Source organism: Heliangelus exortis, chromosome 13, assembly GCF_036169615.1.
Source record: "Heliangelus exortis chromosome 13, bHelExo1.hap1, whole genome shotgun sequence".
Lineage (NCBI taxonomy): Eukaryota > Metazoa > Chordata > Aves > Apodiformes > Trochilidae > Heliangelus > Heliangelus exortis.
The window spans coordinates 10,394,965-10,420,924 of NC_092434.1; the positions used below are offsets into that span (position 1 = coordinate 10,394,965).

General features: G+C 41.4%; 3 protein-coding genes across 5 annotated transcripts in view; 1 reads left to right on the top strand and 2 right to left on the bottom strand.

Moving 5' to 3' along the window:
- The window catches only part of ZNF536 (zinc finger protein 536), a 338,017-nt gene extending 332,794 nt beyond the window's left edge, over positions 1 to 5,223 (bottom strand). For 2 of the 3 annotated variants that reach the window (XM_071756806.1, XM_071756805.1), the window contains exon 1: positions 4,904 to 5,223. The gene's annotated coding sequence lies outside the window, so the exon portion shown is untranslated. Of the gene's footprint in view, positions 1 to 3,997; positions 4,235 to 4,903 lie in introns of those variants that run through there. The other variant, XM_071756804.1, reaches the window with a different exon arrangement.
- Positions 1 to 25,960, bottom strand: part of POP4 (POP4 homolog, ribonuclease P/MRP subunit) — a 377,629-nt gene that overhangs the window by 79,457 nt on the left and 272,212 nt on the right. The gene's annotated exons all lie outside the window — the stretch shown is intronic.
- C13H19orf12 (chromosome 13 C19orf12 homolog) overlaps positions 3,279 to 25,960 on the top strand; it is a 252,445-nt gene continuing 229,763 nt past the window's right edge. Inside the window, exon 1 of the mRNA XM_071756817.1 lies at positions 3,279 to 3,290. The gene's annotated coding sequence lies outside the window, so the exon portion shown is untranslated. The remainder of the gene's footprint in view (positions 3,291 to 25,960) is intronic.

Genomic DNA, 25,960 nt, shown 5'->3' on the forward strand with positions numbered 1-25,960 from the left:
TGGAAAAATTACTTCTACTGATTTTCCTACACTTGATGAAACCTGTGCTTTCCAGCAAATAAGTGCAGCCCATTTGAATGGATTTGTGGATTTACTACATCTGTTCTAATGGAAACCTCTTTGGTCACCTAAGGCTCCCACGGTGGGTAAACTTTCTGTACTGAAGATGACAATTTCTGATCTCAGCACTGTCTTCATTGCTGCAAGCAAAACAGTGGTACTGATGTTGCAACTTCCAGGGTACTACTCTCTTCTGATAATGAATGGGTTGGGTTATTGGCCTCTAGCATGGACAAAAATATGACAATCAGCCTCTTCATTATATAAAAGTCTATAGTGAAGACAGTGCCAAACAACTTGCAGAGTATTAGAGCTCAAATATGTTCAGAAGTTGAAAAGCTCACAGAACAATTCCTTTTTCTTCTTTACAATTGATAAGTCACAGTCAGTTTATTAAAAGTGTTTTAATGCAGTATTTCCATTATAGCAACTTGTCTCTTTAGGAACTCATTTGCAAAATACGGATTTAGCATGCAAATATTTTAGCTACATTCCCTGCAAATGTAATACAGAGACTAACCTTTCCTACATCTACAGTTGTTAATTGTCATAATTTGAACAGTAAAGGAAAACAAAGTTCAAGCCATGGCACTCAAAAAAAAAAAAAAAAAAAAAACAAAAACAAACTAGAAACATATTAAATTTTATTTACCTGCAGTGATAGAAATTCAAAGTCACAAGCAAAATCTGAAGACAGAGCAGATATGAAAACGTGCACCCAATTGCAGGGTCTAGCAACTGTACCAAGACTCTCTCCTAATGCACGGTCTAAAACAACAATCGATTCTCTAAGCACTTGTTACCAAACTGGAGACATTTTCTTTCTACAAAATTCTAAAAACTTTAAACAACTCATTTACGATTCTTTTCTTCAAAAGATTAACAGCACATCCACTAGAAGATGAATTAAAAATAAAATTTAAAAAAGGACAGCAGAAAGGGAAAACCAAAACAGGCTAGGACAAACATTTCAAGCTATTTACAAATATTTTTATAATGACTAGAAATCATAGAGCCCCTATTTAGCTAACTTAAAAAAAATAATAAAAACAAAACAACAACCACAACAAAAAATCAGTTGCTGACTGAACACAGGGCCTGATTTTCAAAGCTGCTGAGCACCCACAACTCCAGCTGAAGTCAGTGGAAGTGATGAGTGCTCAGCAGCTCCGCAAATCAGGCCCAAACTGTACAGGGGGCTGCTAGCAGCCTAGAAGAAGTGTTATTTAGAGAAGGGTTTTGTTGCAGAAATTAGGAGGTTGAAAGTAATCTGTCAAAGAAGTGCTGCTACATTCATGAGTCGTAAAGCTAGCTAGCTCTCATCTATGGGAAAAAAGTTAATTCATAGGGCTCATAGGGCTTGCATTTGTCAAGGAGCAGGACGTCAATGCTATCATTATCAGGCAAATCAGCCAGGCGTTTAATGGTAGAATCAGGAGACATTTGCTCTCCACTATCAGAATGACATCATAACTAAAGCAGCCTTAGGCGAGGGGGGAGAGCCGGGGCAAGGCTTGGGCTGCACACAGACTTTGCACTTCTGCCCAGCTCGCCCACTGATCGCTGCTCCCCTTCCCCAGGAGGCGACACTTTCAACTGCCTTCGCTCCACAACTTTGTCCTCGCAGCATCTGAAACATGAGCATCTGATTTTACAAAATACTTTCAAACCTGCCCGATGCAAAACTGCGATATTGTGAGCCAGCCACTCGGTTAGGAGGGCAGAGGTTTTACATATAATCTACAAATTCACTCTAAAAATTTCTGACATTTTTAAATACTTCAGTCATCTTCATCCCCCGTCAAATGGGGGGGACACACATTCAAAAACTAGCTGCCTCCATGACTTAAGAAGTAACAGCTTAGTTAACTAAGTCGATTTTTAAGCATACATAAAAACATACACAAACAAGCTTTGAATATTCTGAGGTATTTAGTGATCATCTATTCGATGATCAGAAGCATAACAGCAATGCACATTTCCCTTCCACAGCAGCTGCAACTATACAACTGAAACGGCGCAAATTACAAACTGGTAATCTATTTTCTTTAAAAATATCAGTACAGGTACACAGGCACGGTACAAAAGCATCACCTTGTATAAGAACTGTGAGGGGAAAAGTTATGAAAGCAGACAGAAAACCTAAAATCCCTGAGGCTACAAAAAAATCCCGCTATTGAGAAATAACCCAAGAGACCACATAGGGAATGTACAGCTTTCAGAAGCACTTCTCATCTTATTTGCACTTAACCTATTGATGTACTTATGCAGGTCACTTACTTTTCGGATATGTTTGAACCCTTTATAATCATGCAGATCGCCGCGGTTTTCACTTGGGCTTTTGGTTTTTTGGTTTTGTTTGGTTTTTTGCAAACAAGTTTCATTTAAAAAAGATCCAATTATGCAAATCTGCTCCCGGATAGGTAGTGAATATTCAGTATGACGGTGATACTGTAATAGTTCAATGCAACGCACTGTACTGGACAGATTTATGAGGCAACGTCACTACTACGCTCTGGTCCTCGCTGAAGCATCTTGAAGTTAATTAAAGCTGCAATGTCCACTTTTCCAGCCACCCTCCTCATTCAGGTTTACTATTTCAACATCAAACCAGCAAGGGGGCCTCCCCCCTCTCTTCGTACATTTAAGCAGCCTTCCACAGTCAATGAACAATGAACAAAGATTGGAGTGATAGGAAAGGGGGGAGAGAAAAAAATCTCCACAGGAATAATCAAATCCGGTTTAAACAAGTAAAAATATAGTTTCTAATATTAAACTAGAAAAGAAAACATTCTTCTCCAAGCGAACGTGCAGAGGCGCTTAGCCAACCCCTTCAGAAAGGGTCTAAAAGCAGCCAGTCCTTTTTATTTCGAGCAGTGAATGAGCCCAAACAAGGCTTCTAAACTTAATTATGACACTTAAAATAGTCTTTTTCCACACAAGCGGGGAGGCTCGCCGCTGCTATCTGTATCAACCGGTCAAATCAGCTCAGCAAACACGGCCCCTGTTGGATTTATTTTAAACTGCACGGGGTGGGGGGGTGGGGGGAGTGCGGCGGCGGGGGTGTATGCACAGCCCCGCAGAGCGCTCCAGCCGCGGGCGGCCGGGCAGCCGCGCCCGCCCCGCCGGGCCCGCACCCCGCACCCCGCGCCCCTTGCCCGCCCCTGCTCCGCGCCCCTCGCTCCGCATCGCGCCGGGCCCCACCGCTCCCCGGCCCGGTGGCGGCTGAAGTGAAAACGAAGGGATCTGACAAATCACGTCTCCGCCTCGACACTGTATCAGACACGGCCATATCCGCCGCACGCACCCCCAAACAATGCCCGCCGCGCAGGCAGGCGGAGGCCCGCGCCCTCCCCGCCGCGCCCGCCTCGGGCGCCAGCACCCACAGACCGCGCCGGGCTCCGCGCAGGCGAACGGCGCCCCAGGGCCCCGCCGCCGCGGCGGGGGACGCCGGCAAGTAACTTTTCGGATGGAGCCCGTGCGAGCTGCCCCGCGGGAGCCGCGGACCCTCCGAAAAAAAAGCGTAAATCTTCGAGACATTTATTTTGCGTTAAAGTTCACAGGCGGCACCGCTGCCCTCCGCCCCTCTCCCCCTCTCACAGACACACACACACACATATATTAATTATTTGCAAAACTGCAACAGATGGGCGCATTAAAATCTGGATTCTTTCCTACACAGCATCAAAGAATGTCTCCTTCCTCCCCCCCGTTAATCCCGCCGCCGGCCCGATGCCTCCCCACCCCCCCTCGCCTCCCCGGCACCGCAGCCCCGCGCAGAGCTCCGCGCAGCCCCCCCTCGCAGGAGATCGGGGCCGGTGCCCCGCGCAAGCAGCAGCGGCCCCGCAACCCTCCGCGCCCGCGCACAGCGCGCCGCCGGGAAGGGGATGCTCCCCCCCACCCTCCCGGGGATTGCCATTTAAGTTTCCTCCTTAACCTGTTACTTTCTCCGGGCGCTGACAAAAGCCCCGGCGGCGGCTGGCAGGTGCCTCCCCGCTCCCCGCGGCGCCGCCGGGCGCGCTCCGCTCCCCCCGAAAGGGCTGAGACCTGGCCTGACATTTAGTGCCTACTTGAATGTCACAACGCTCCTCGCAGCATTATGCACGGCTCCTATTCATAAGAGGTCGATTAGAGCACAAAATGGCAGGTCTCTTAGGCACTTGAATCTCACAAGTTTGACACATGGTATGCATCAGCTAACTTTGATTAAAAAAAAAAAAAAAAAAAAAAAAAAAAAGAAGGGGGAGTTTACAAATTACACCACGATTAACCGGGATCCAAAAGGGGAAGGGAGGGGGCAGCGGTGGGGAGGGGGGTGCGCGTTTAAAGTCACTTCAGCAAAGTTTGTTCCGCAGCAACCCTTTAAAACAAAAAGTTTCTGGGCAAGTTAAGGGCAGGGTCGGTGCGGGCTGGGGCGGCGGGCGGGCGGCCCCCGGGCGGGCAACGGCGCGGCTGCCGCCGGCACTCGCCTCGCCTCCCCTCGCCTCGCCTCGCCTCGCCCGCCCGCTCCTTTTTTGTAAAGTAACGGTTTTAAAAGAAACGAGAAAGAGGAAAAACGTAGGGTTTTCTTCAGGCTAAGTTCTATAGCGCCATTCAATGGCTTCTCCGCTCCTTTCATTATTTTCTGCTTTTCCCCTGACAGCCCTGCTTGCAAACGTCACTGCTATGGATATTTAATTATACTGTATTTTTTAATCACGGTGGAAAACGCAGGCCCCGTTGCGATGATTAAAAAGAAATAATAAAAAAAAACATACTCCGGACTGACTTTGGAGCCTCTTTGATGGCTCACGGGAGCCTCCCGGATCCTCAAAAACCCCCTTTTTACCTTTGTCTTTCTTACCTTAAAATTTAAAGCAAAGCGTAGAAGAAACTCCCGCACGTAAACGGAGCGTTGTAAAAGATTGTGTTCAATGAATAATGAAGCATGTCCACATGATTGACTTGATCATTTTCTTGTGCGGAGGGGGAAAAGTGCGGCGCGGGGCTGCCGCGGCCGCCCGCTCCGGGTAGCCCTCCCAACTGCTTCCAGCACATCCCGAGCAAAGAGCGCTTTATTTTAATCTGTCTCTTTTCAGAATAACCCCCTTCATTGATACTGATCACCCAACATCACAAGACATCCCCATCTCTCAGCGTGGACTCCCCCTATCTGGTAGGTGAAATGCATTGTACCATTAAAAAAGCACTCCATTGTCGTCTTGGCATAATTCACAGCAACTAGATAGGTCTTGCGGCATTTAGCTTTGATGAGCCAAAAGCTGAACCCTTGATATAATAATCTACAAAGAATGGTCTGTGATCGTCCATTTTTTCTCCCTGTCTAGCAACTAAGAAACCATTTAACACGGCGCAGCTTGGTCGTGACCTTGAGCCCGTGTAAACACCCCGAGGAGCCCGCGCCGCTCCGCAGCCCCACGGCCAGCGCAGCTGCCCGCGCCCCGCGCAGCCCCCGCGCCCGCGCAGCCCCCGCGCCCGCGCCCCGCCGCCCCTGCCCGCGCCCCGCAAACCCCGCCGAGCCCCCGGGGGTAGCGCCGGGCTCCACAAAGCGCCCTTCTTACCTGCTCCCGAAACTATGCAAAGTCTGGTTCTCCTACAAAAAAAAAAACTCCCGGGGAAACCTTGGTGGACAGGGGGACCGGAGCATCAGTCACCGCTCCGGCGTTTAAGAGAAGTAATCAGCGATAAAGTGACGTTGATCTGCACTGTAACCTTGTGGCGTATTTAATGTAAATAAGCCAGTTATGTTGCCAATCGCATGCATACAAACACATAAAGGTCCTCAGCGTTGCATTTTGATTCTTTCCATTAGAGCCGACTTTATTTACATACACTATTTAGGGGATCATGATAATTCTAAAACAATACTAGTGCCAAATGATTATGAAAATATGATTTTAATTAATCACGTAGTAGGCAAGGAAATTAGCATACGGTAATTAAACTTAGAGAAAAACGTCATGGAGGTTCTCTGCCTTATGGGTTCGGAATAATCATTAAACGATGGGTTTTCAGGACTTAATTATCAAACAAATAACTTTTTTAAAGCAACTTTACAAGGTTTATCCGCAGGGCAACGATTTAGTAAATAATATATAACCAAGCAAACAAGGTGCAAATGTGACTGGTGAAATAGGTTGTGTTTCTACAAAGCAGAAGAAGGAGGGGGGGGTGGGGGGGGGGAGGCTGAATAATGCAATTATGGATTCTGTGTCCCATAGTTGACAAAAGCATGGTGCCTCAATAGACTCTTTGTTATGGGATTATATAATGATTGTGGTGTAATTATGGGAAAAAAGATTTAGTAATAATAAAAAGTATCAAAATACACCAATGAGCAGCTTGTTTTAAAGAAAAGGCTTGCATGTGACATTAGGGGCATGTTAATAACAAAAAGCCAGGATCCGAAAGGGTTGACAAATAAAAAAGACTGTGATGCGCATGATTAAGAAGCGATGGAGACAGATTGATTATTCAAAATGCCGAGCCACAGGGACACTTAAAACATTGATTCAGGTAAGACTAGTTTCATCTTGACTGAAATGAGTTCCCTGAAGATGACTGGCATACATTTTAAATCAGTTTACTACATAAAAAGCATAACATCACAAGCTGAAACCTTCTAGTTAAAATAGGAGTCCAAGAATAAAAAAAAAAAAAAGTTTATGTTTGTGGCAATTCCCAGAGGGACTACGGAATTGCAGAGGATGGGGTGTAGATTAATTAGCTCTTCCTAAACACGAGACTTTAATGTACCCATCTTTTATAATCCCTAGCCTCAGTTTCTGGGTTCTGTGGTCCAGTCCCACTTCTGCAGTTTAGGGGGGGTGATATTAATAACCCTAAATGTACAATAGGACTTTTATTTTATGGAACTGCAGTAAATTAACTTTCTATAATAAATGAAAAATTAGCAAGATTTTTCCAGTTGATTTTAAAAGTGAAGTTTATAAATAGTAGTTCAGAGCTATTCAATGTTAAAAAAAAAAAAAAAAAAAAAAAAAAGATTCCCATGCCTATATGAAAAAGTTTAGGAATTCACTCTGCATTTTCCAATTTGATGTGTCTGAAATTCTCTTTGAACAAATTCCAAAATACAAGTTTTTTCTATAGAAATTAGCATAGCAATCACATCAATAATATCACTATCTCTATGGGAATGATAACTGGAGCAGTGGGGGTGTTCTTTATTTCAATTCTTCGTGGATCAACTGATTATATTCTGTCTTCTTTTGAACTTGTTATTGTAAGTCAAGTGATTCTTTATAAGTGACAGCCCTGACAAAGAGACGAGGATGGGAAAGCAGGTCGAAAGGAAGTCGCCATATGGACTTTAAAAAAGGCACTTTTTAAACAAGATAATGGGGAAATGGATGTTGCCTTTTAACCCTGTCAAGGCTGAATGTTATTAGCAGCCTCATAAAAGAATGAGCTTTACCTTTTCTTTTTTTTTTTATATATCAAATTTCACCTTATGATTTCCATGACCTGGGGCTTCATAACACAAACCACATAGGAGGTGATGGCATTTCAGGGGCAGGGGCCAAATCAAGCACCTGGAATCAGTGTCAGACGGGAGATTTCAGAGCACCACACGAAGAGTTACAGAAGAATGAGAGTTCAGGAAAACCCCATGGTTCTTTTTCCTGAGACAAAGATAAGAATATTAACTAGAGATAGGTGAAACAGCAACTGACAGCAGAGGAGCTTTAGACATCTAACTGGGATTTCCTGTTCCATTGGTTAAGTGCATGATGCTCATTTGATGCCAACAAAGGGAGTTAAAATGAAGTGTAAGCATGAGGGCTTTGACTCTGATCCCTGCAAAAATTAAAGTCTTTCTCCTCCCCTTTCTGTTTTGAAGAACGTGAATTTCCTTCCAGAACCTTTCAAGTGGACAAAGATTAGAAAAAATCTCCCAAGAAGCTGATATTAAGTACTGACCTCACTCAGTTGAGTGCAGGGCTATGGTCCTCTACTAATGAATTTCTAGTTATGTGTATATATATATATATATGTATATACTTATATTTAGTCAGTTGGACCAGTCTTAATGACTGTCCAACTCAACTTTACAGGAAGCAAATGTCAACCAAAGGCTTCTTAGAATCTGGAAGAGCAGGCAGGCAATGGTGCTGTCAGGGAAGGATGCTGCTTACAAGACTGATCAAAGCTCCATTCCCCAGGGCCTCATAGGCATGATCATTTGGGCTGGGATTGCCAAGACTTCCTAAAATGGACCACAAAGAGATAATGCAGATTCATGAACTATATTCTAAGGACAAGAGACCTCCAAATTTTAACTACTCAGTGACAGACTCTGGCACCTAAGCAATGTTAATGCTGGTTAGATGGGATCCAGAAGATCTCAGATGTAAGCTCAGTGGGACTTTGCTCCAACCTTTCTCAGAATTCATAATATTTCCAGGCACCATCAGCACTTTTATATTTCTCCCCAGCATATCTTCCTATTCCTCTTCATCTTTTCCTCTTGCATGCAGAGAAAGGACACTTCTCTTCAAAGCCTTCATGTCATGTCTCAACTACCTCCAGCTACTTCTCCAGCTTCTTTTCCATAGCTGTTAGAGTAGGCAGGAATACACTGCTCCTCTAAAACTAGGCAAAAACACTACAAAGGAGAGAGGGAAAGAGGAGAAGGGATGTGTGTTGTTTGCCTTGCTCTGCACGGTTCTTCCACTGTCTTATATCTTAGTGGGCACCTTCTCAGGGAGTGGAAGCTCGCAGCTACAGACTTGTCAAACCTTCAAAAGCAGAATTATGGGAAATGAGAGCTGAGTTCTTTAGCCAGACAACATTACCTTTCCCCATGATTTCTGGCTGTGTGGAATGACAGCCTTTTGGAAGATCTCATTTCAGTAAGACATAAATAAGAGGGAAGAAGATCCCAAATCTCCCAAGTTTGATGAGTCCAACCAAAGGGCCAGGTCAGACGAGTATTTTATGAGGCTTTACACAGGAAAGTAGCAAAAGATAAATGGTCATAAAATAATTTAAACATTGGGTAAGGGAGAAACATTGCTTTATATATTTAAATATTTATAAGTTGTTTTCCTTATGAGGAAAGACTGAGGAATAATCCTGCCTTTGTTCTTTAAAAGTGTGATCAGCATTTCCTTCGTAAAGAGAGGTGATAAGCAACTGGGCATTCTTTTAACAAAGGCTGAAAAAGCCCACTGAAAGCTTAATGCCTTTTGGAGGGGGTCTCTTTTCTGAGGAAGAGCAGAACATCAGGTCTTTAATACTGATAAGGAAAAGCACATAAAAGGAATCATCTAATAGCAGGAACTTTAAATTAGAAATTTCAGAAAACTTACAGTAAATGTTTCAGCTAACTCTGGAACAGGTGGTGTGATCTACATGGCAGCCTGAGCCAGTGAAAACACAAGTCATCCAGCAAGAAAGTTGCTGAAGCATGGTTCAAGAAGACATAAATAAAACACTTTCACAGGAAAAAGGGAAACCCCTTCCAAAATGCCTGTTAAAACATGGGAGTTTCCTGGGCACAACCCCAGCAAACTGACAAGGTGGATGGAAGTTTTCCCACTCGTACAAACTGTGTGTAAGAAAACTTTCAGGAAAAAAAGACTCTGAAATCTCAGTTTACAAAACAGACCAGAAACAGAATCCATTTGAGAACAAGCTGTCTATTTCCCAAGGGCCATGGCCAAAATAATACTAATACTAATACTAATACTAATACTAATACTAATACTAATACTAATACTAATACTAACAATAACAATAACAATAACAATAACAACAACAACAAAACAACAAAACAACAACAACAACAACAATAATAATAATAACAATGATAATAATAATAATAATAATAATAATATACTCTCTAAATAGATATGATCAGCAAAGATTGTATATACCATTGTCACTGGGATTAAGTGATAGAGGCAATCAGACTTTGTAAAAACAATGTGTTTTTTTGGGAGATAAATCTGCATCCTCAATATAGCGGTCAACTATCATTGAGCCTGACACCACAAAAAAAAGTTGTGTGGGCCAACCAAAAGTATATACTAAGGGGTCATTCCTGGCCACTTTTTGTGGCAAAGTCATTGCAACGATTCATCGAAACACAGCCCCCAATAAAGGATCCAAAAGAAAGTACAAAATGGACAGCAGTAAGATATGCAATGGAAGCAGCACCTAAAGGGAGGACAGTGTGGAGGGACACCTCCCTCTCACAGCACTGGCACTGACCCTCTTCCTTTGCAATACAAGGGTGAAACCATAATGAAAAGAAAGCCTTCAAAGTATTATTGAGACTGGTACATGGCTTTGGAGCTTTCTATGGACAAAAGTGGTCACCTTTGTATTTCTATAGAATATACAAAGATGAGTAAAATGTAAAATGGTAAAAAAGAAAGGTTCCTCTTTTTTTTTTTTTTTTTTTTTTTTTTTTTTTCCAAAAGCAAAAGACATTTTTTACATTAAATAGGAAACGATATTCTCAATAGATCCACCTAGTGGAATCAAGCAATTTCTGCTTCCAGAATAAAGACAAAGCTTTTATAACCCCATGCAAGTCATACTTCTGTGACTGCCTCCCATTCAGCACAACAAAGGCTCCAAGAAGAGCCTCTAAAAGTGCAGGAGTGAAAGGTGCGCTGAGTTGCAGTACAAGAACAGTAAAGATCAGGAAACAGCTGTTGCTCCAGGATTTAAACTTTCGCATTTAGATTTCTGTGGGATTGGTATAGCAGGTCTGCTTCCCCAGTTATAATCACTGGGACTTATGAATGACCAAGATGAAAAAATGCTGGGAAAAATATCCAAAATAACAGCTGAACTTCAACTTTAAGGTGCATTAGCACTGACCTGCACATATAACCTGTTGTCAGGCTGTGAGAGCTTTTCAGGAGCTATTTAAAAGATATGGTGAGATCTTAACTCAGAGTTAAGACTCAGGAATAATTTTTTTGGGTAAGCATTTCTTCATGCTCAACTAATTTAGCCAATATACCAGTTTCCACTATTTTCCTTAAACTTCTCCCATTTCTTTCCACCCAAGTCCCAAAGATCACAGCAAAGCCCAGGCTTCTAATGATTCTAACTTCATGACTTGCCCCAGTGCTCAGAATGCTTTCCCTTATAGATAAACATTAATACTTCCAACTGGTTGCTTTGATGGATCCCCTGTTCCACCCCAGCACTCCCTCACCTCTGCTGGTTGCACAGAGCCCTTCCTGCACCTCTGTCCCGGCACATGACTGCCCTCCTGGTTACCCCATGATTATCTCAGACATTGCCATGTTTAAGCTGTTGTGCTGTTAAGAAAATTTGCAAATTAACACATAAAAGCACGCAGCTGCATTTCAAGGATCTACTGAACATGTTTATGTCTTACCTTTAACACTATGGTTTCATAATTCAAGTCCCACATTACAGTAATGAAGGCCATTACACTGGCACTACCTTCACCATCTCACTTTGCCTTAAGCCCAGCAGTGATGCACATTGCTTACCTGTGGCAGAGAGCTCTCAGGGCAGGTGTGGGGGTCTTCCCTGGCTGTAAGTACCTCATACTTTGTGGGTGCCATCAGCAATGAACGCTGCAACATTTCATTTGCTCAACTATCATACAGCCTCATATACGGGTGCTTTGGTGGGCGTCCAGTGGCTGGACAGGAAGACCTCGTCTTCATCAGTATGGTGACGTGGTCTGAAGAAAGTCTGTGATATTTGGGGGGAATCTGAAGGATCAGAGACCACTGGCAGACCACAAGATAATTTTGGGAAGGTTTTCCCATACTGTTCAGGGAACAAAGACATCTCTCCTCACTGGCCCAGCGCACAGGCGGTGCTGTGAAGCTGCCTCAAAGATGGCGCCTCCCTCCTCACCTCAGCGGCCTCTCCTCCTCAGGCAGCTGCAGGTGGCTGCCCCCAGCCCAGGGGCCCTCTTGGACCCACCGTGTTGGCAGCACTGTCCCCACAGGCCAGTCCATGGTGTGCCAGGACCAGGGCTGTCCCCAACATCGGTGCCTGATGGTCACGTCAGCCAAGAGACACTGCCACAGCCTTGCCCGTGTGAGGAAGGCGAGGACTGAGAGACTGTGGGTCAGGGCAGAGCTCACCCACAGCTTCACCTCAGAACACAGACGTCCTTGTCCCACCCCGTTGCAGACGAAATGCAGCACCCTACCCTCAGCCCACAAGGGCGGGATGGTGGCACGGCCTGAGGTCCCCACGCTCCTGATCCCACCCACTCCCAGGGACACCACCCAGGGAGACACAGAACAGGCAATTAAAAAAAAATTACTCCTAGAGTTCTTATTAGCTACTGCTGCCATGCTGAAAAGCCATCCTTACCTCAGACATTTTCCTCCCTCTCCCGTCTCTGCAGTCTGCAGCACAGCCGTGCCTGGGGACACTGAGGCACACGCAGCCCCTGAGGCGTCCTCCAGGTGGGCGGTGGCGCAGGGAGGGCAGGGGCTGGAGCTGGGAGTCACCCTGCCTGTCCAGGTACGCTGGCACAGGACCAAGAAAATCTACTAAGACTGATGCCTGAGAGCATGAAAAAAAACAATCTTTCTGGAGGGAGAACACTGCTCTGCTTCCTTTGCCATTAGGGAGGCTCCAGTGGCAGCACAGCATCTCTGCCAGCCCTGGCATGGAGAGTCCCGGAGCCAGGTGGGCATGGGGATGGCAAAGCAGTGCTCTGAGCCACAGGGCCTCTTCTTGCAGGGTTGCTTTTTGACACTGCTAATAAAGTGGAGAGGACTATCTCACATCATCACAGGCAACTGGACACTTGAAAGTGATGTAGGCAATGTCCCTGGAGAGCTGCAGAGGCTCTGAAAGCGGGACAAAGGACTGTGCTGGCTGTGATATGTATGTGAAAAATATACATCAATACAGAGTGACACCAATGCAGAGCAGAACATCTGAAAACTGATGAAGTGGAGAGCTCTCTGTGTAATGCAAAGCACCTGAACGATGTGTGTACACACAAAGATTTGTTCAGCCCTGCTCATATCCAGCTCTCTTGGACAGTTGGATTTGATTTGCCATTTTCCTGCCAAAATACTGTTGCTATACCTCAGCACCTGGCCTTTCTTCAAAGAAATTACGTAGGACTCTGCTGTCCTCACCTAAACCAGTCCAGAATATGAGTTCAGGAGAGGTTAAAGGGACCTTCTTTAATAATGAATATGTTTCTAATAATTTAAAGGCTAAAAAATAAAGAATTGTTGTTTCTTTCAAAATTTCCTCAGCTCCCATGATTGTGTTCATGTATAGCTGTTTCCCCACCTATTTCTATCCTACCCTGAAACAAAGACTGCAATAATCAACAAACTAGCTTAGAATGTGAGGGTCATACGACATGAAACCAATTAACTCTGTCTGCACAGCCAGCAGAGGGAGGCAAAGAGTATAATTATTTTGCTTACATTATTTTAAACAGAATTTTAAAAATTTCTGAACCAAATGCATAACTGATTTCCTAAAAAGTAATACTTTAAGTGATTAAGATAGAAAAAGAACACCAGCATTATGACCTGTATAATTTCCTTTCTCTCTCTTACATTCAAAGGGCTTTAAGGCTTTGGGTATTTATTTGCAAATTTTTCACCTAACCAAATATTTTTTTTCCCAGATTCTAGTTTATTTTACATCAGAAACCTGAGTCTTTTTTTGCTGGAACCTATGCATAGTCAGAGGACTCTGAGGGTAAACCATCTCTCTGAAACAAATAGGAAGTTAACACCAAAATGTAGGAGGTCTCTTCAGATGGTTGAATACATCCTTTACCTAAACATCTCAGAAAAATACTTTGCCCTTTGAGCATTCACCAGTCCTTCTAACTACATATATTTACCTCATGGAGGAGAAAAAGTGTGAACAGGATGGAAACTTCCAGCTTACAAATTAAACTATGGAAGAAAAAGGGGGAAAATTAGGTATTCTACACTCGGTAGATTAAAAGTAACAAAATCAAGCAAAATAAGGCTCTGAATTTTCAAGTTTGTTACCAATTATGTGAAAGTCCCAGAAAATTAAAACTATCTACCTATTTTCCATCAATATTGCAAGTTTAGGGTGTTATTTTCTTATTATTTCATCTTTATGTTGGACTTAAGCTTCAATTGATGCTATTTAAGAGTATCATTTTAAGAAGTAACTTACAAACTGGAAGAGCCCTCAAGGATCACAAGGCATGAGCACGTATGGCCATGTTGTTTTGCACCTCTACAGCCAGGATTTGTCATTTTGAAATCCTACAGATGTGCTAACAGCTGCAGAGGTGGGTGAGGAGCTGGAGCTGCCCACTTGCTGGAGCCTTGCCCAGGAAACATTTCCTGTGGCACTAACAAGGGGAAAATGGCTGAGGCTGGAGAGATCTCAGTTCATAAAGAATGGGAGACACACCATGTGGGGTAACCTGCCATCCCCACAGACACAGGTTGCATTGCATGGGCTTCCAAGCCCTCAGTGCCAAACTGCAATTGTAAAAAATGCAAGGGTTTTGGGGTTTTTTTTCTGTTTTCGAAGTAATTTGAGCTAGAAGAAAATCCACAAAAGCAGATAATACACCAAGCAAAATCAGTGAAGCTCAAAGACTGTGCAGATTGCACAGAGGTGTGAATAGGACTTGTTAAGTCTTTTTAGGCATCAAAATATGTCTAACAATGTTTTTTCAACCATGATCACAGGCATTTTAAAATGTGCTACCCTCTCTTACCTCCTCTGTGCCCTGTGCTTGGACTAGCCAATATATAGGGAGCAACATAGATTAAAGGTACATCTTTGTGCAAATGGGGTCAAGTTACTTCTGCAGTCTGCATTTTGCAAGCATTTCACTACTGTAATTCCTTTTCCAAATATGGCCCACTGGGCAAAATTTAAGTTACACTAGTGAAAATCTTCAATAAAACCTTGGAAGCTAAAACGAATAACCAGTTAAGAAATCCAAAGGTGATGAGCTTACCTGTTTAATAATAAGCTTCCTAAGAAAAAGTTATCAATCTGTATTTAACCAATAGACGGGAACTGGTTCAAAAAGTCTTTCCAATCCATCAGGTAATGAATGCCTATTAAAAAACTATAAATAAGCATTCACCCGAGAGCTTGGAATGGCACTTTGAGAGCCTTTCTGGTCACTCAGGTAAATAATGAGTTTTATATAACCTTTCAGCAAAGATTTTTTTGCAAATGAGGAGATGAAATGCAGGAAAGCTTCTGATTAATGTTAAAGTTGGGGTACAAGCCAACACACAACTGGGAATTCAAAGGTAAAGCTGGCATTGTTGTTCATTCACATTGTTTTCTCAAAGAGCTGTGTTAAAGGCTCCATTGTCTTTACTTTGACTTGCTTATGGTGGTTTCAATTTAGGATTTTATTTATTTATGGCATTTACATTGATGAGTATTTCGTGCATTATCTGTTCACACAGCAGCCACTAAAGTCAATAAGAATTGTAGAGAAGGGCAGAATGGAGATCCTTAACTAATGTGCAGTCACCACTAAAAATGACTACAGTGGTCTCTCATCACAGTCCTCATCAAATCTCCAAGCACTGTCTTTGCTCAGATCTTAAGATAAAGGGGAAAAAACTCCAGCCTCCCCCCCATTCAAATTTCTGGTATCTCATTCTGTCGATATTTACTACTCTACTATAAAATGACTCTTTTCAAATATTTTGAGCTTTCTTGATGACTAAGAAAAAATATACCCATAAAGAGATCCATCAATTATCTTAAAATCAAATAACCTAGCAACCAAGATATATGACAAAATTAAATGTAAGCCTTTTCCTGGATAGCCATGCAGTCCTCCCTAAAGAATTGCTCATCAGCTGTCCTCAGCACCTAACACCCTAGGACTAGAAGAGAAAAATGGGTTTCACACCCCGAAGGTTAACAAACTTCATTTATTAAATAGGCAGAGAATGAAGATTGTACTACAGACTTTAGGATGAAAAAGGGAAACTTCTCCCAGCTATAACCATGACAGTGTTTCACGATAAGATAGACATTTGAAAAGGCTAAAATGCAAACCAAGAAGGAAAAAATAGTATAGTGTTTGTATTCAATAGAGATCTTTCCTGACCCTCATAATTCTAAAGAAATATATCCTTCCAATTGTTCCACATTGTGTTAAAACATATTTTTTGCATTTATTATTAATTCAAACATGTTGTTGTTTAAAGAAATATTCACATCATGTGTTCATAGTTTCTATATACATATGTCAAACTTTATTTTATTTTACCATTATAGTCTATGAATGGCTCTACTCTTTTGTTTCTGTTTTCAGATCTCTGAGGAATGTTTGATTAGGTAGGAGGGTTTGTTTTATGCATTACTTGTTCATCACTGCACAAGTGCACAGGCTAAACAAAGTTGGCATACTTCATACTGATTGGTGGAAACAGTGTAGTTAAACAGTGTAGTTAATACAAGGGAATGAGTAATTTCTCACCACAGCTAATCAGCTGTACAATAGCTATGTATCAGGCAGCACAGCTATACATCAAAAATGCATTTTAAGGTAGCTTGTAGAATACATGATTATCTAGTAGTATCTGTTACAATCATTTCATATTAACACACTCCTTCTGTATTTATTTAATAAAATGAATCTTGTGTGCAGCAGTCTGTATACATAACTGGGCAGAATACTGGGAATTACCAAGTTAATGGCAAACCCAGGGATGTTCTAGCTGGCATATAATGGAAGATATGTCCAGATTGCTCCAATTTAACAATGTCAGGTGAAAAAAGAAAGGCATAAGCACCGAAGATGACAAAACATCTTCTGCTGCGCTGAAGAACTTAAATCAATTTCATAATTCTATATCTATCACTCTGGACATCTACAGCTATGAAATAACAAGATGAATACATTACAATATTATTTACCAAATATCTTCTGAATTAACACTTCTCCATTCTTTTGTGATGAGCTATACTTTAATAAGACTTGTAAACCTGTCATTCCTGAAGGACATATTTTTAACAGCTCAGCATCAATACAAGTTCAGAATGGTATCCCTCTGTTGGAAAACAAGGTTGAGTTCAGTAGGAGTTAACATTAACAATTCAAGAGCCTGTAGAAGAAATTAGAAACATGAGTCCTCCACAGTGATGATAAAATCAAACTGGCAAATAAATGTATTCTCATATTACATAGTAAGAAAATGGACGAATATATGCAACTAAAACGGTCTCTTAAATTTCAAGTGCACGGCCAGGATTTCTCCAGAACTTGTTCCTAAACAGAAGAAGCTGAATTAGAATCTATCAAGTAATCTCACTACTGTGTATCTGTGCATGTAATGCAAACTTTGTGAAGTCCACAATTTCACCCTACTACACTAATCCAAAGCCCACTGGGATCTGTTCCTCTGAATTTGATGAGTTTTGGATCAAGCCTTTTGAAGATAAGGAGTAAGCTGGAAACAAAATGATGCCATAAATCAGAATGAGCGGTACAGAATTAAGTAGTACAAAATATAGCTTTCAGTAGTATATTATCCTAAGATTATAAAATAAAACAACACAACTATTGATGCATAAACAGTAAGGAGATACATAAATATTTGTGTTATTAAGGAATTCACAAAATTGCAGCGCTTTGCTTTCTCAAAAAATATAGGTACTATTTTGATGTTTACACTTAAGGAAACACTTTGGTTCTGATAAAACCAAGTGGACAATTAAAAATAAAAATATTAATTACACAGATAAGTGAACTTGGCAAGAAAGTTGTAATGAGTTAAAGTGAAAAAACAACATCCAAATTAACTGAGTTAATTGGCAAGGGGAAATTTATTGTATATACTGACCCCTTTAACTTCTTTTAATGTCTGAACTTGAACTATATAAATTAATTTTCACTACAAGATACATTAAATTATGAGAATAAAATAATTCTTTTCACAGCTGTTTTCCTAGGATAGGTTACAGTGCTTACAATTGATTGTCCTGTAATATGTTGGGAACTTGAAATCTACATATTCCATCAAGATTCCACAAGAAATCACCAGCCATTGAACTATCTTTAGAAAGTCAACTGAAAAGACAAAGACACTGTCACAAGGAACTTTGTTAAAAATGCACACAGTTCCCCAGCACATTGTAGCTGTAGGAATCCCCACTGCTCTGGGAGCCATCAGCTCCCACAAAGTTCATCTGCCACAGCCCCAAGGCGTGGGGAGGGTGACATCCAGGTACACCAGTACACCTCCGACACACATATGGATCAGAGCCATGCTGAAGACATTGAAACGGTTGATCTGCTGTCATCTGAAAAGGCACTAGTTGCTTCTGAAAAATGCGTAGCATATTCCAGAACAATTTTTGGATAAAATAATTTACTGCCAAATCTTGACTGAAATAACTGTGACGTAAAAGCCGACATAGATGCATACCCCATGGGGAGCTGTCTGACTCTATCAGTTTTTAATGTATCTTTCCGTTAAATCAAAGATCCAAATGCTAAATCTAGCACTGAGGGACATCAAGGGAATTGGTGACATTCCTCAGAGGACTCAGTGTCCATAAACTAATGAGTGGATAAAGCCGATCTCAATATTTAGTTTCTCATTTGTGAGAAATATAATATTGATGATATTTTATTTAACTATTTCATAACACCATACTTGTGAAAACTTAGCAAAATATAAACTGCTCACCCTGAAATACACTGCAACAGATAATGGGATTATGTATATAATTAAGAAACAGACACTGCAGAAGACCATAATAGATCATGAATTAAAAGTTTAGATCTTTCAGCTCCTACTAAATACTGTCAAGTACCAAGACATTCTGAGCCAGAACCAACTGAAAACAATGGAAAGATTTCCATTGGATTTTATAAGCAATGAATCAAATCCATAAAAATGAACCAAACTAGTAAATGTGCTGTGGCTCAGAGTGGCTTCTAAATAAGTATATAAATTACATTTCTCACTCTGAATCTTCTAATTCTGGGAGGCACATAGCACAAACAAGAGAAGGTGAAGATGGTACATGCTGATAAGCTGTTAATAACTCAGTCATATGCAGTAACAGTGCAGAGCAGACAGTCCGTGATAAGTAACCTTCAGGATATTTGGTTGAGATACAAACATGGAAATTCAGTTCAGCTAAGTCTACCAGGAAATGCTCACCTAAGCCCCTGGAAGGGCATTTAACTGCAATTCCCACTTTCTCATCATACCTTCAGGGAGGTAATCTGCCACTCTCACCTGGGAACATGTCATCTTTGGTACCCTGTGGAGCAAGACGGGTCCTGCCCACCAGTGATCCCTTACAATTCCCACAGTGGAGACTCCCTATTTAGAAGAAAAAGCCTTTTACAGGTTCCTCATAGATAGCTGGCCTGAGAAAAACAGGAACACTTCAAACTTGTAATTTGAAGGTGCATCATTCACATGCATTTTGGGGTGTCTAGGGTGCTGCCACAGGAAGACAGGGGGAATCAGACAGGAAAGCAGAAAGCAGTGTTACTTCAACCATATCCAAACTGTAAATGGGAACGGGCAGACTGGGAAGCTTTCAGCTGTTCATTTGATATACCATGAAGTATCAAAAATCTCTTTTAGATGCTTTTTTTTTCCACCTCCCATTTGAAAAGGACCCGAATTACAACCAAGAAGCTAATAACTCGCTATGAACAGTGGTATTTGTTGAGGCATGCAGTTTCCAAATGGGAATTTGGGCTTGTTTTTATTCTTCACTTAACACTTCCCCTGCCCAGTGCAGACGTTTGCACTGGTGTTGTTCTGACTATGACAACACACAGAAAGCACATGGCCTAATAACTCCGACTTTAACAGACCCGTGGCTTCTAACAATGCAATTGCAGAGGAATGTGCCCTAAACAAAGCCTAAATACAGAAGCGCCCATCACAGTTAGCAGCAATTAATGTCTCCTCAGACTGCTACGTGCCTTAACCCCAGCCAGAGGGGATCTTGTCTAGCAGCAGGGGGGAGAGAGACACCTGCATGTGATGGTCACCAGGCTTTACTGGCAGGGTCCTCAGCAGCATCAGGGCAATGCAGCGTGAGCGTTTGGTTCCCTACAAAATGGGACTGAAATCGCAGCCTCCCAAAAAAGCTCACACAACACAGCCCAAGCAGCAGGGGAGAAGCACTGAAAAACCCACAAGAATTGAATCTATTAGAAATATTCTCACTTGTCCTGTTATGACCCACATAGGAAAACTTTGGAACAAGCAGGAAGGGCAATATTACAACTGGTTCGAAGTAGTGCTTCCCCAAGCCTTTCTCACACATCAGTCAGGCACATTCCCAGGGTGCCACCAGCTGCCCCTGCAGCCAGTCCCTGCAGCAACCCACCAGTCCAGCCAGCAACGGTCTCTCCCCATTTCACCTCTGCCCATGCACCATCTCCAGCCTTTCTTCTCCAAAGGATGATGGCCACCATGGCAGTATTGTACCCTCTCATTCCAGTTATCATCACTGGTGCAGGTTGCATTGACAGTCTGTTGGTTAATAGGTCAATACCAAAGTAATTAATAAGTACAGTGGAATTACATTCAGAGCAAGGGCATGTGTATTTGATAATATAAATGAATAATTTTCAAAATGTAAAAGTACCAAAGCACATTTTCACTTTGTGCTTTATGACACCTGCAATATCTTGGCCCAACAAATTAAGATTGACATTTAAAAATTACTAAGCCTATTTCTCCTGTCAGTGCAGGCCTAGAGCATCCATCATTGCTGGTGAGTGCTGAGTGCACACACTGATGGGAGGAGAGACACCCTTAAAGGTTTCACCATAAACCTTATCCACAGATAAGCCAGGGAAACTTGGGAAGCCATATCATGTTAAAGTCACAATCATCATTTTCAAAGCCACAAATCAAGTGTATTTGCTATTTGCATCAGAGCAAAGTTATGACAGTAAGCCATAAGGAAAAAAGAAAAAGCATAAGAGGAAAAAGATGCCTCTTCCAAACTTAGTGCAGCATCAAAAATCTGTTAACTCTATGTAAGATGCAACCTAAGGGTACCAAGTTTAAAAAGCATGGAATCAATAAAAAGTCATTAAAAATCAATGTATGAACTGGTTTGCATGCCCTCAGCCATCACTCCTAGGCACTAATGCTCTAGTAATTCTCAATTGATATGCACAGAATATGCCAATTTAAATTTATTGGAGTACTTCAAATTTTTAAGTGCTTAACTTTAGAAAAGATTGGCTTCATGGGGCCAAAGCAGTGAAGAATTATCAGAAATGTTTAGAATGCCTTACATTTTCGTTAATTTGAAAGAGATTAAAGGACTAGACTTATGGAATTAAGAATGATTTAAAAATCATTGGATCATCTCAAAATTCTAGAAATGCTTGAATCACAAACAATATTGTTAGTTAGAACACATGCAATGGTGTACATGTATACCAAAGAGAAAGGGAAAAAACCCTTATTACCAAGAATCCCCCAAGTCTTTCAGGATTAAGCTAATACCAAAATGCAACATGATTTGAAGTTGACTCTCTGGTTAGAACTTCTGGTTGATATACACTTTTATTTCTGGTAGACAATAACACGTTTTGCAGAAGACTCCTGTGCACACATCTAGAAAGGTGTAGACATCCACAGAGGAGGACAAGCACAGAGTGGATGGGAGCCATGAGGAAGGCTGCAAACTGAGACCTGTGGGAGAATCCTGACCCCTTGGAAACAGCGACCTCTCACTCCAGCTTCTACCCATCCAGGATTTCTGCCTGTGGTTTTTGAAATCTTCTGTGACTTTTGTAGATGCCAAAACACTTGCTGTGTCCCATAGTCTAGCCCTGGAAGGTTTTTGAGCACAGTGCCTCTTGCGTTTCTTAAAAGCAAATGTGCAGCTGCATTTACTTGTTCTTCGTATTCACTCCTGGAAAATATACCTAGAGGGGAATATTTAAGAAGTGGTATTAACAGCTCAGTACAGTCAAAATAAAAGCTGGAGAAAACAAGGCATTAAAAAGGGTTAAGGTAAAATAATAAACTGTTATTAAGCCCGTTAACAGTTTTAAACCATCATTGTTTATGGCATGATAGAGCTTGGCTTTTTATGGGTGTTTCATTTGTACATTTTACTTATTCTGCTACTATTTAACAATGCCATGAATCTCTGCTTTAAGCCCCCGTGGTAATGTACTGATTTAATCTGAATCTGCTAACCCTACTTACTTTTAAAATACCATTGAAAAAAACCCACCAAAAAAACAGAGGTTAATATTTCATAACTTCAAACTACAAGCATAAGGGCTAAAATTTTATGAGGCCCCTCAAAAATAATACACATTTTATTAAGTATAAAATACACAGAATTAAACTCATGCCTCCAATCAGCATTTGCTTGGAAGATGGAAGGCACTTTAAAAACTGTCTCCATTTTCTTACCTCTGTGCCTAAATGGCCAGAGGCTGCGATGCCTCTGCTTTTGTCTCTCCCTGGAGGAAGTCTGTGCCACGTGGTGGTGGCAAACAGGGGACTGTCCCTTGCAGTGCTCAGTGACACAGCCCCCGAAGTCCACTCTTGAGTTGAGGACCATGCACTGCACTCAAGTGACCAAGACATAATAGAGCAGTCTTTTATTAATGTTACAAAAATTCTGGCAGGAGTAAACAATCAACATTTTATGGATTTTGGTTTATAATTTAACATCTTTCACAACACTCTTACTGCTTCTTCTCTGCAATTCTTCCTCTCTATATTATCTTCCATTAGCTAGATCTTAACTGAGGAAAGAAAGGGAAAAAACATCCAACTTTTATCCAGTGAGACACTTTATCAAGAAAATTCTACAAGAAATTGGTTGTTACCTGCAGATAACAACTGGTTTGTTAGTTAATGGCTAGAGGCAAAGCCAAGGCCAGTTAATGCTCCAGCTGTCCAGTCATTAACTGCAGTAAAGACTGATTTTGAGGAGGTTATTGCTGTGATAAAATATCCTCAAAAGATTATAACAGCAATAGTGTACAGAAAAAAAAAGTATTAGTGGCTATAGTGTGACTGAATGGCTGCATTTGAAAAATTGGTCATTCCCTGGCGGTTCATAACCGATTTTCCACCAGTCAAAAAGCAAGTTGTGCTCTGTTAGGTTTATTGTACAAGGCAATAAAAATATTGGCCAGGTTAAATTGTCAGCGTGTTATGACATTAACCATTCTTTTACTGTGCTTAATTTAAGTGTTACTATGATTCATTACAGAAAGAAACTGTCCTTTGCAAGTAAACAGGAATTTCAGCATTGAGAACACATAGCAATAGTAAATCTGGATGCAAAATTTAATTTTGCTTGATGGCTTCCCCTCCTCCTCAAAATGAGCACCTTTTTTTTTTTTTCTTTCTAGAAATACTTGTGTATTCTTGGCTACTTAGTTTGCAAGACTGTCTTCCAAAGTTTGCATTATTGATGTGATGCCTGGCAGCAGTACTCTAGTTAAGAGTGTGACAGCATTTCCATTAAAATACCTTTTTGATGGTTAACTTGGCCATTCAAAAGTTGCCTTGTGTTTCATTTGGCATGTGGATTTGCAGACCTTAGTGCAGATCTGAACCATGTGAGCTGTTCCTTTCTCTCACTCTGCTGGTTAAGGTCAGAAATGCGCGTACAGAAAACACGCACACGCAATTTCTGAGCATATGATTCTGTAAATCTGGACCTATTTGCAGTAACTGGTAGGAAAATACACAAAGTCCTGCAGATTTCTATGTTAAATTTGCATGCTTTTATCATAAAGGCTATGTGCTATCATAGTAATCTTAATATACATTGACAGACTACACCATAACCACTCCAAAAAGCCATTAGGGTTATTTTACAAATGTATAAGAGTTCTGGGCAGATTCAGCTTTGCACAACTCATTATTTTTTATTATTATTCACTGACACCTGTAACAGAAGCAGAGCCATTTCACTTTACCTGGCTAAAGCATCAGACTAAGCTTTTCAAAAGAAACTGGAGCAGTTAGGCTGAAATTTTCACTGAAATTTGATGGCTGCCTAATTCTAAGACAGTGCTCTGAAGATTCACTTCTAAATGACCCAGTGAGCAAATTTTACTGTGATACACTAACATCACTTGTACCCTGACTCCACTGAAAACAACATTGCAACACTCCAGGGTTTCACCACAGTTTCAATTTCACTCTTGCTCCAAGAACACCTCACTGTTACGCCAGTGCTCCCTGTCCATCATGATGAGGGATTTTACAGACATAACTGATGGTACAATTCATCCCACTGTATCAAGGCTTCACAGGAGTCTTCATGCAGTCACTTTGCACATGACCCCTGTACACTGCAATATTAAATCCCAGGGTCTTCCACAGTTAAGGCTGCCTTCAATTTCCTAGTAATTCTTAAGGGACTGCTAAGGTTAAACACTTTTGTTGGTTTTTTTGTTATTTCTTTAACACTATCATCCACAGGAGTGAGTGAATTGTTAGCTTTTTTGCTGCAATGAAAAATTATATTAAATTATTATGGGCAGACTTCTAAAGGTAGCTTCAGAACAATCTCCAATATAAGAGCTACACTCAGCCCCTGTATGAACCTGCTGCACAAATGCTGTACAGCCCTGTGCCAGTGCTGTCAGCAACACACACAGCAAACAGCGGTGGGTGCACCAGAATTACTAAAATGGCATCTACAGGTACAAACAGAGTGTGAATTCTGAAAGCCAAGACTTGGAATCAGTGAAACTCACTTCACAATATTGAAATATTCACCAGATCCAATGATTCAATGCTATAACATTATTCTGTGGTAATAAAAACCTTCTGCATATGCATTCCCAAACAGACATGCATTTATGTAATACATGCATATATACACACACATACATTCATAGGTAGGGGTGCATATGTGTATTTTATATATACATCTCAAATAAATGCATTATGTACGTATAAGATACATGCACATATACATATGCACATGTCCATTCATGAGTAGACAGAGATGCTGAAGTACTCAACTGACTCTAATACATAGCAGCCCTTCAAGCAGGTGCTAGTAATGCCACTTTAATCATGGAACCACTTTTGCACAGAGGGGTTAAGTGACTTGTCCAGTGCCACACAGCACATCAAGAGACAAGCCAAGAACAGCTCATCTGAGCTGCAGTTCATTCTCCTAAACTCATATCATGCATCCCCATGCTGCCAACCACATCCTCTCCTTAAAGTGCAGCCAGTAACAACTCAGCTCTGGAATAAGCCATGCTACCATGCACAATCAGACACACAGCCTATGAATGAAATGTGCGTCTTATAATTAGGTCCACACAAATGCTGAAACTTCAAAACACAGTTTAGAAGGGTTTCCAGTACATCTGATGCCACAGGCATCACCGCTCCGCTTCTGGTCTTACCAGCTGCTGCTCCAAGACTTGGGCCAACTGTTGCTGCCAAAGGATACTCAGATGATGTGTGAAACTGGAATATGGAAAAAAGAGTTATTCGTCATCTTTGATGTTGGAACTTCAAGGGAGCTATGGGCTCCTCTTCCAGCCATCAGCATGCTCAGACATCATCCCCACCTTGATGTTTGGCCTGCTGCTGCTGTGGCTTGGTTTGATTTTAGGTATCAGTTGGCTGTAAAAGGGTTATAAACATGGCACACTAAATGACAATCCAAAATGAGGAGTGCACAAGTATCTTTATGTGCCTGTTCTCTATTGCATTCCAACCCTTTCCAGATGAAGTTACAAATGATTTTTTTTTTTTTTTTTTTTTTTTTTAACTCCTAAATTCGACCTTTGAAGATAAAGTGATTCCAGAGGGCTTCCAGATGATTTGCCATTATTTCAGTACTCATGGCATACAGGCATTGCTAGTGTGAAGGGCAGAAGCCTTCAGGGCAAGAACCATCATGTTCAATATTG